The sequence below is a fragment of the Podarcis filfolensis genome (assembly GCF_964270895.1).
Source record: "Podarcis filfolensis genome assembly, chromosome: 6".
In the NCBI taxonomy this organism is placed as follows: domain Eukaryota; kingdom Metazoa; phylum Chordata; class Lepidosauria; order Squamata; family Lacertidae; genus Podarcis; species Podarcis filfolensis.
Window position 1 is genome coordinate 36,004,925 of NC_139609.1, and position 8,283 is coordinate 36,013,207.

At 40.0% G+C, this 8,283-nt stretch overlaps 1 long non-coding RNA gene across 1 annotated transcript; it reads left to right on the forward strand.

Annotated features, from left to right (window-relative positions):
- The first annotated feature begins 227 nt into the window (after positions 1 to 227).
- Positions 228 to 7,483, forward strand: LOC310765706. Its single transcript, XR_014549755.1, has 3 exons — positions 228 to 355; positions 1,220 to 1,364; positions 7,232 to 7,483. It is a non-coding gene; the product is annotated as an uncharacterized lncRNA (long non-coding RNA).
- The last annotated feature ends 800 nt before the right edge of the window (positions 7,484 to 8,283 follow it).

Here is an 8,283-nt window from a genome sequence, read left to right on the forward strand (position 1 = left end):
TGAATTCATCATCCATGTACATGTTTTGTAGTTGGGTCTTGTATATACCGAGATGGTGGGGAATTCTCATTAGTGTCAGAATGATTGCAGCTAATACAAAGGCAGCCTTCCTTTCAAGTGGCAGTCTTCTTTATCAGTAAAACAATGGGAGAGTTTAATAATAAAAAGAAATAGGCAACTTTCTCTTCTTGTGATACACATTTTTCCCTTTTTATTAGGTCTGAGATTGAAAAGGGCTATTGTTAAGGAATACCGGCTTACCGCAGTGGGCTGTGAGATGAGATAAGAGTGAAATACTGAACACCCACACCCACAAACAGAATGTGTGAAAAATTGAAATGATAAGCTTTTTGAAGTAGGTTGCTCTTAAAGTGATTGAGGTAGAGCACTGTATCATGTCTGTTAGGAAAGCTGAGGAAAATGGTGGTGTAATCAATTAAAATTGGTGCCAATATGCCTAGATAGAGCTGTCTCAAAATGAAATTACATCTCTCTCCCTCTCTCTCTACACACACACACACACACACACAGAGAGAAAGAGAGAGAGAGAGAGAGAGAGAGAGAGAGAGAGAGTTTATTGTGTCAAGGTTATGTGACTTGGCAATCAGCCTGTGAAATAGCCATAAAACATATCAATCCCAGCTGCCCTAAAAGTACAGGTTCTGTGCCCAAACATGAACCCATCTTTATTAGGTATAAGAAAGTCAGAGAACTTTTTACAAGAGCTCATTCTGTCCTCTAAGGTATGTACCTAAACAACCTTCTCTATGGATTGAATAGGGCTAAAGTTCCTCCATAGAATGGTGAGGTTTGACTAGCTCTGCATCCACACAGCTGTTTATTCCATTTCCCACTTACAATGTGGAAATTAACAATTAGAGAAACTTTGGGGATATGGAATAAACCGCTGTGTGAATGCCACTTCGATTGCATTTTGATCTCTTTTAACTCTGCCAGTCTCTTTTCCATCCCCCTACCATTCTATATGTTCCATAATAAATCTGTTCTTGACATTAAATAGTCACCATGGGATGCTTGAAATCTCATACATCCACAAGAATAGAAGCTGCATGTTTAGTCTACTGGAAATATTATTTTTTTCCAGCTTTGAAATAAGGCACAGTTGTTACCCTTAAAGGTTCGAGATACAGAAGAGCTACTAGAGGCCCTTTTAAATACTGCATGACCTTTTAAATTTTCTACTCTGTTGGGCGCTCAGACTGCAAATCCACAGACCACGTTGACGGAAATAATCCCAGTGATGTTCCATTGACCTCTGAGAAACTGCTCTACCATTCTTCTGAAACGACTTGCTTATAGATTGCGGCTGCAGCCTTCAAGCCATGAACCATTTCCACTAGCAGGTAATGCAGGGTCCCTTCAACTGTGCAATTCTATGAGTCAGTGATTCTGTGTTCAGTCCCACTGAAGTCAATGGGGCTTAGCCAGTTTAAGGGCAATTTCCCTGGCTCCGATTGTTTGCACATCACATTATTTGTGCGTAATTCTGATATTTAGCAGAATTTTCTTGAAACCACTGGGATTTGTTCTGTTAAAAATGGTTTTGAGAAAGCTGACAAAATGCAAGACACTTGTTTTGTAGTGGTTGTTGGATTTGCACTGAATATATTTGCGGTAAAGGATACAGTCTAAAAAACACTGCAGTTGCCTTTAGCTTCCATCATTTCTGATGGAACCCACATAAGAACTCCACAGATGATCCACTGAAATGAATAAAATGAATGCTAGCTAGCTCAGCACACGGCCGGACACCTCATTTTGAGACTATTTGCCCCCATCCTCAAAATCCCTTTCATCAAAGCATCCCTCAAGGTGTCCTCTTGAGATGCTGGTGATGGGCATTAGTATTTTTTTATTATTATTTCTCTATCTTAAAAAAAAAAAAAGTTTTGTATTATGACATGGATTCTGGGAGGCGCATCAAATTCCACCCCATCCATTTGTGTGCCTCAAACTATTGTGTTGCACACAATTCTTGGGGTTTTTTTAACCAATAAATAAATAAGTAAGTAATGACTTACTCCTCTTTGTTCTGTGCACTAGCAGAAAGGTTCTCTCACCAAATGATACATATAATATGGTTGTTAATTAAGGGAGAGCTCGTCTCTTGACATAAAATACATGAGGTACAAAAGTTTCTTTCATCCCCAAATATCTCTCAGCAGATATTGGCATGGAGTGATGTTTCTTCAAGTTTTCCTTCACGTGTATCCTGAGGTAGCTGTGTTGAAAAGACACTCCCCAACCGTAGACATGTTCATAATCAAACAGTCCCTTTTGGAAGCTGCACTCACTGGGTCCGGATTCTTAAATCTAACTATTCCTGGATGCATATACAACCTATGTTTGTTGTTTGCTTACTTCTCTCTTACTCCCTCTGTCTGCTTAGCTCCTATGCTTTTTCCATAACCCACACATTACAAGCTGCTCTGCTTTCTTTCTAAGCTCCTTCTGTCTCCCAGCTCTTTATGCAGTCAAACTCTTCCCTCTCATTAACTTGCTGTATATGATACATTCTCTCTCTTTCCTTATCCCAAGAAATGGAGAACCTATAGACTGAATACCCACATGACCAATGGTCAGGGATTATGGAAGTTGCAGTCTAAAACATTTAGAACTTGTCCCTTTGGGTCACTTTGGTAGCCTAAGTGAACTTACGTACAGGTCAGGCCACAGACTCCTAGGGTGCCCTTTGGTCAATGCTTACTGTCACTGAGGCATCTGATCATAGCCTGCATTTTAATCAAGGCTTATATTTTGATCAGATTCCTGTATTCTAAAAATGAGCTTAAATTCACATGTTTCTTTCGAGACAGGAAACCAGCAGGCAAGGTCTTTGTCGCAGGCAAGGTCTTTGTCAGAGGCCCCTTTGGTTTATTGCGGTCATAAAACAGGCTGGGAGCAAAAGGTCACACTGACCATACAAATGATAGAATACAATCAAGGTTGCAAAAACACAATTAATTATTGTGCCTCCCATTAAACTTGAGCCACATCTTCCTAAGGTTAAAAGGGCAAGAGCTAATACAAACAGCAGCTGGCTAGGGAAGAGGCCTCTCTCTCTGAAGCTGCTTTGAAGCTTCAGAGAATTTAGGGAACTTAGGGAACTTAGCTTTTACTAAGTTCCTTTTTACTTAAGACAAGATCTTTGCTTCTAAAAATCTATATATGTTATGTATGAAATATATTGGCTTAAATGTAATTATGCAAAGGATTTAGAAAGTAAGATTCTTATTTCATAGAATCATAGGAGAGTTGGAATAGACCACAGGGCCACCCCTGCCAAGCAGAAAAACACAATCAGAGCACTCCTGACATATGGTTGTCAAGCCTCTGCTTAATGACCTCCAAAGAAGGAGATCTTTCATTGATAATGTGTGGGAAGGTGAACAAAAAGATCTGTTCAGATAAAATTAGCCACCATCTGTTTTGGAGTGAATAGGGCAATAGGGCAAAAGATGAAATGTTAGTTAAGGCGCCTAGTCTAGGGCAAAAGGTTATCTGGTAATTAAGGTGCCTTGTAGAGGTTAATGGCTGTTTGCCAATTATAAATAGAAGGAAATATAGCTCTTTGTCTCCCATAAAAGGTAATAGGAAATGGGTGTATCTTTTATGATTGGTTCTAGCAAACAGCCAATAGGAATTTTAACCAGGCTGATTGGACAGAGGCAGCCAAAGGAGGAGCAAGGGGGCTGGGCTGAGGGAATATAAGTGCTGGCCATAATGGCAGGAGGCCAGGCCAGAGCTTGGTAACCTTATACCACTGTGCCTCACATTTATTTGTCTGACAAATAAATTATTATTTTAATTTCTCTATTGCTGCGTTGAATATTTCATTCCAGCTAAGCGTTAACCACAAGCAGGGTGCTACATCACCAGTCAGCTGATAGCTTGGATCAGTGCTGACCACACTAAGGAGAAAGGAGGTGGTTCACGAAACCAAAAAGATCACCAATGTACTGTAACTAGTATTTTTGTTGTTGTTGTTCTGAAGTAACTACTGTAATGAACCTGATATAAAAAAGAAAGAAAATCTGCACAGAAATCTTCCTTTCCCTTTCCCTTTCCCTTTCCCTTTCCCTTTCCCTTTCCCTTTCCCTTTCCCTTTCCCTTTCCCTTTCCCTTTCCCTTTCCCTTTCCCTTTCCCTTTCCCTCCCTCCCTCCTTCCTTTCTTCCTTTCTTCACCTCAATATAGACTCTTCTTTCTTTCTTTCTTTCTTTCTTTCTTTCTTTCTTTCTTTCTTCTTTTTTTCATCACCTCAATATAGGCTCTCATTTATTTCTGCCAAGTGAGCTTTAGGAGCTGCCACCTACTAATTATGTTGAACTCGCCACTGTATGATGTGTTTTCTTCCCAAACCTTTCATTATACCTGTCATGTGAACTTTAAACACTTGGCATATCATAAAGCTACAGTTATAAAAACACAGGAAAGATTAATAATCATATTACTTATTGTCAAATGAACTGTTAGGAAAGATAAACTGAAATACAGGCAGGCCAAATGAAAAATGCTAGTTTATTGGAAGCTGATGGCTAAAGCAGGAGTTGCCAACCTTTTGGGGCTAGGAGCACATTTGCAAACCAAAGAATCTCTTCTGGGCACCACACATACCTCCCAACCAAGAACACATCACAGTTGATTCCATTGGCTATAGAAGAGTGCTTCCTTCAAGCCCAATGTCAGTGTGGAGGGTACAGGGGAAGAAGAGGAAACCATGGGCACTATAGAAGACATCTGTGGACATTTGTGCACATTGGTGACCTCTGGTCTGAGGTATCACTCTGCGAACCATGACTGTATTTCTTGATCCTCTATCAGGTATGTGTAGTAACATGTTATACCCTGACCAATAAGCTATATAGATTTTGTTGACATCATAGGCATCTCATTGATGTAAACAGCAAAAGTCTATTTTGGATAGAAGTGACCTATCTGTGTCAGAAAAGTCATGTTGCCCCTCTTGCAAGTAGGATGTCTGCTCGCCATGCATGAATCCAAGATGGCTGAATATTATTCAGTATTCGAGCCCTCACAAGAAATAAAAGACCAAGTACATTTCCAACATTGCATGAACTAAGAAGAGCACACATAACATTTCCTTCATAGCATCTATACTGGATCCAAATATAGTAATTGCAGATATAAGATTTTGTTTATCATAAGACACTCTACTGAAAGTAGCAAAGCATGGGAGGTTTGTCTTGAAAACTTACAAGATTAATCATATTGGTCCCAAGGAATTTTGACAGCAATTATCTAGATACTGCATCTGTTGAAACAGTGCTCATTCAACTCCTGTTCTGGAAGAGAATTCTTGACAGACGTGTTGTGTTGTGTTGTGGCAACATCCATGATGCCCTCATTTGCATTGCTCTTGCTACTGATCTTTTACATACAGAGGATATATTGAAAGACTGTTAAGAACATGATACAAAGGAGAAGTTGAAAGGAAACCATTCAGCCTGTCAACCTGGTGTCTTGCCACCCAGGATAGCTGCATCCAGATCTAGATGATCGCAGTTCTGGGCCTGACATTTCTTAATGTTATACATACTCCCATTATACTACCAGTGGAGGAGACTGTTACAGATTCCTATTGCCCCAAGCTGAACATATGTCTATGTGCTTCATTGCATATGAGCTATGTATTATTAATATCCAACTTATATCCACATGCTGGATTTTTAAAAAGAATGGGACTCATTATAATGTGAACAAGCAGATTAGTGACAATTACATTGATTTTAGTAATGCAACTCTACTATGAAGATTTTGTATGTTGGTGCCTTCCTCAATCTAGTGCCCTCTAGATGTTTTGGACTACAACTCCCACCAGTCCCAGCTAACACAGCCATGCTGGCCGGGGCTCATGGAAGTTGTAGTCCAAATCATATTTCTAGAGAGTACCAGGTTTGAGATGGTTGGAGTAGACTACCTCAAGCAAAACACATTGACAGCTTTTGGCAGTGAACTACCTTCAGAGTTACTTCTTGTTTGTTTTACCCTTCTATAAAAAAATAATCTGACCCAGCTCTTGGTGTAATGGTGGTGAGGCTTTGCTGTCTGCTTGTACCACCATTTTGCATCTGGCTGTAGTTGGTGAATCTCCAGATCTATCCAGCCTGAATTCTGCATTTGCTTCTGACATAGACATTAAGGTCTGCTATTAAAATCAAGCATGAGCTGAACACAATGTTAAACTTCCTTGCATTTTTCTGTGACTCCAGCTTGTGATCCAGCACACAGCAATAAAACATTCCATTTAATTTATCACACTTCTGGTAAGAAGAAATACTTATTCATTTAGCACCTGATACTCCAAAAATGTAAGTATGCACTTGACTCCATTGGAAGCACTCTTAGCTCAAAGTTAGATGCATATGCACGCATGACAATATCGGAAACTTACTTTTGGGGGGAGGGATCCGTGTGGTTTCTAGACAGATAAGAAAATAAGCTATGAAGAAACTTTAATAAGAGTGTTACCCAAAGGGAGTATTTGAGTTCAGTGATTAATGGCAAGGATTCTGCTTAATTGCAACAGTAATTCTACTTAATTGGGACTTCTTCAGGCTATGGAGTGATCCTCAGCTGTTTTTCTTGAACTCTTACTTTTTTCTCTAATCTGATTCTCCATAGATATGCATGTAAATATCTGTTTATACTCTATATAGAACTTCTTCAAACAATCCAAGGTTTTAACGCAGTTTAACCATGCTGATGGAAGCAATTCTGTAGTTTGCACCTGCAGTTTTCAAGACAGGAGACTGTGTAGTGCAAGTCTAGGCATACTTCGTCTCAGAAGTAGGTCTCACTGTTTTCAATGGCACTTACTCTCTATTAAGTATATTTGGTATTTCAGTCTTAGGGTAGTAGCTAGAATCATTCAAACTATGTTGTCATTGGCTTCAATGGAAAATAAATGAACCTCTTCCTTAGTTGTGCTTTGTCTCTTTTCCCAATGAGAAAAAATACAAGTGCTATTCTTCTGGCTTGTATATTTCTCTTTATTAGCATTTTCTATGCTTCTCTCTATGTATCCCTTATCAAGGGTGCATTTGGATGGTAGTTTATTCCATCCCCCCAACATTTCATTGTCCATTTCAGTATTACATTTGAGCTTTCACATGACGTAAAAGCCACGTCTGGAAATACAGGGGAATCTAGTGGAAGTTCAGTTCTAATTTCTGTGTTAATTTGTTCCAGAAACAATCCATTTGCAACCCCATAAACCCAGGAAATCTTGGGAGCAAAATGAGAAAATTTGGGGTGGTCTACCAGCATACAGTTCTTTCCTGCCAATTTCCATGGGGAACAGAAGCACACATGTGTGAAAAGGTTGGGGGAATAGCGACATGGATGCTTGGTGTTGTGCAACCCCACTGGTGTGAGTGATATTTAATGTGGCGTGCTATTGGTCAAAAAGGCACAGTTCTGCAACAGGTACTGCACTGCTACAGGAACATTAGAACATTAGAAAATGAGACAAGAAGAGCTAGCATTATAATCAGGAAAACCAAGGCAAAAATTCCCCGCATCTGAATGCACCCTAAGTCTGCATGCTCTTTAAGGAAAGGAGTGCTTATTCTAAATCTCTGGCTGTCAACTTCATGCCACATTCTTTGGAATAATTCCTGATATCCTCTTTCTAATCATAGTTAGAAAAAGAAGCCCTTGAAATATTGCATGCAGTAATATTTGTTGTACTGCTTCCTCTGCAGCCATAAGTACCATAATCTCCTTGAGAAGGTCTTTTGTTTCCTTCTCTCTCTCTCTCTCTCTCTCTCTCTCTCTCTCTCTCTCTCTCTCTCTTGATAACTAGCCTGTGTTTTCAAATCTAAGCAACAGAGATCAAACATCAAAAAGATGGTGGAGTTTATCCAAACAGAACTAAGCCTTCTGGGGCTGCCAGCCACCCTGCCCAGAAGCCCCTGGTAGATGAGCTGCCACTGGGCTGTGTGCCACAGTAGCTGCAATTTAATATCACTCATAAGTGGAAAACACCAGACTACACACCCGAATAGAGCCCTCAGAACAAGTGGGGGGGGGGTTGGCCAAAGAGGATAGGAAAGCAGCTTACACCAGCACCAATGGCAACATTATTTTGACAAGATAAAGCACCAGAGCACTAAAACTGAAACCGTTGCTTCATTATTCAGCCAGAGACAAAGGGATGGAGAGAGGAGAGAGAAGGGAGGGTGGGAGAGATATAGCAAAAGCAATTTCTGTACCTTCGGGGAGCCGGCAACAAAAAAACC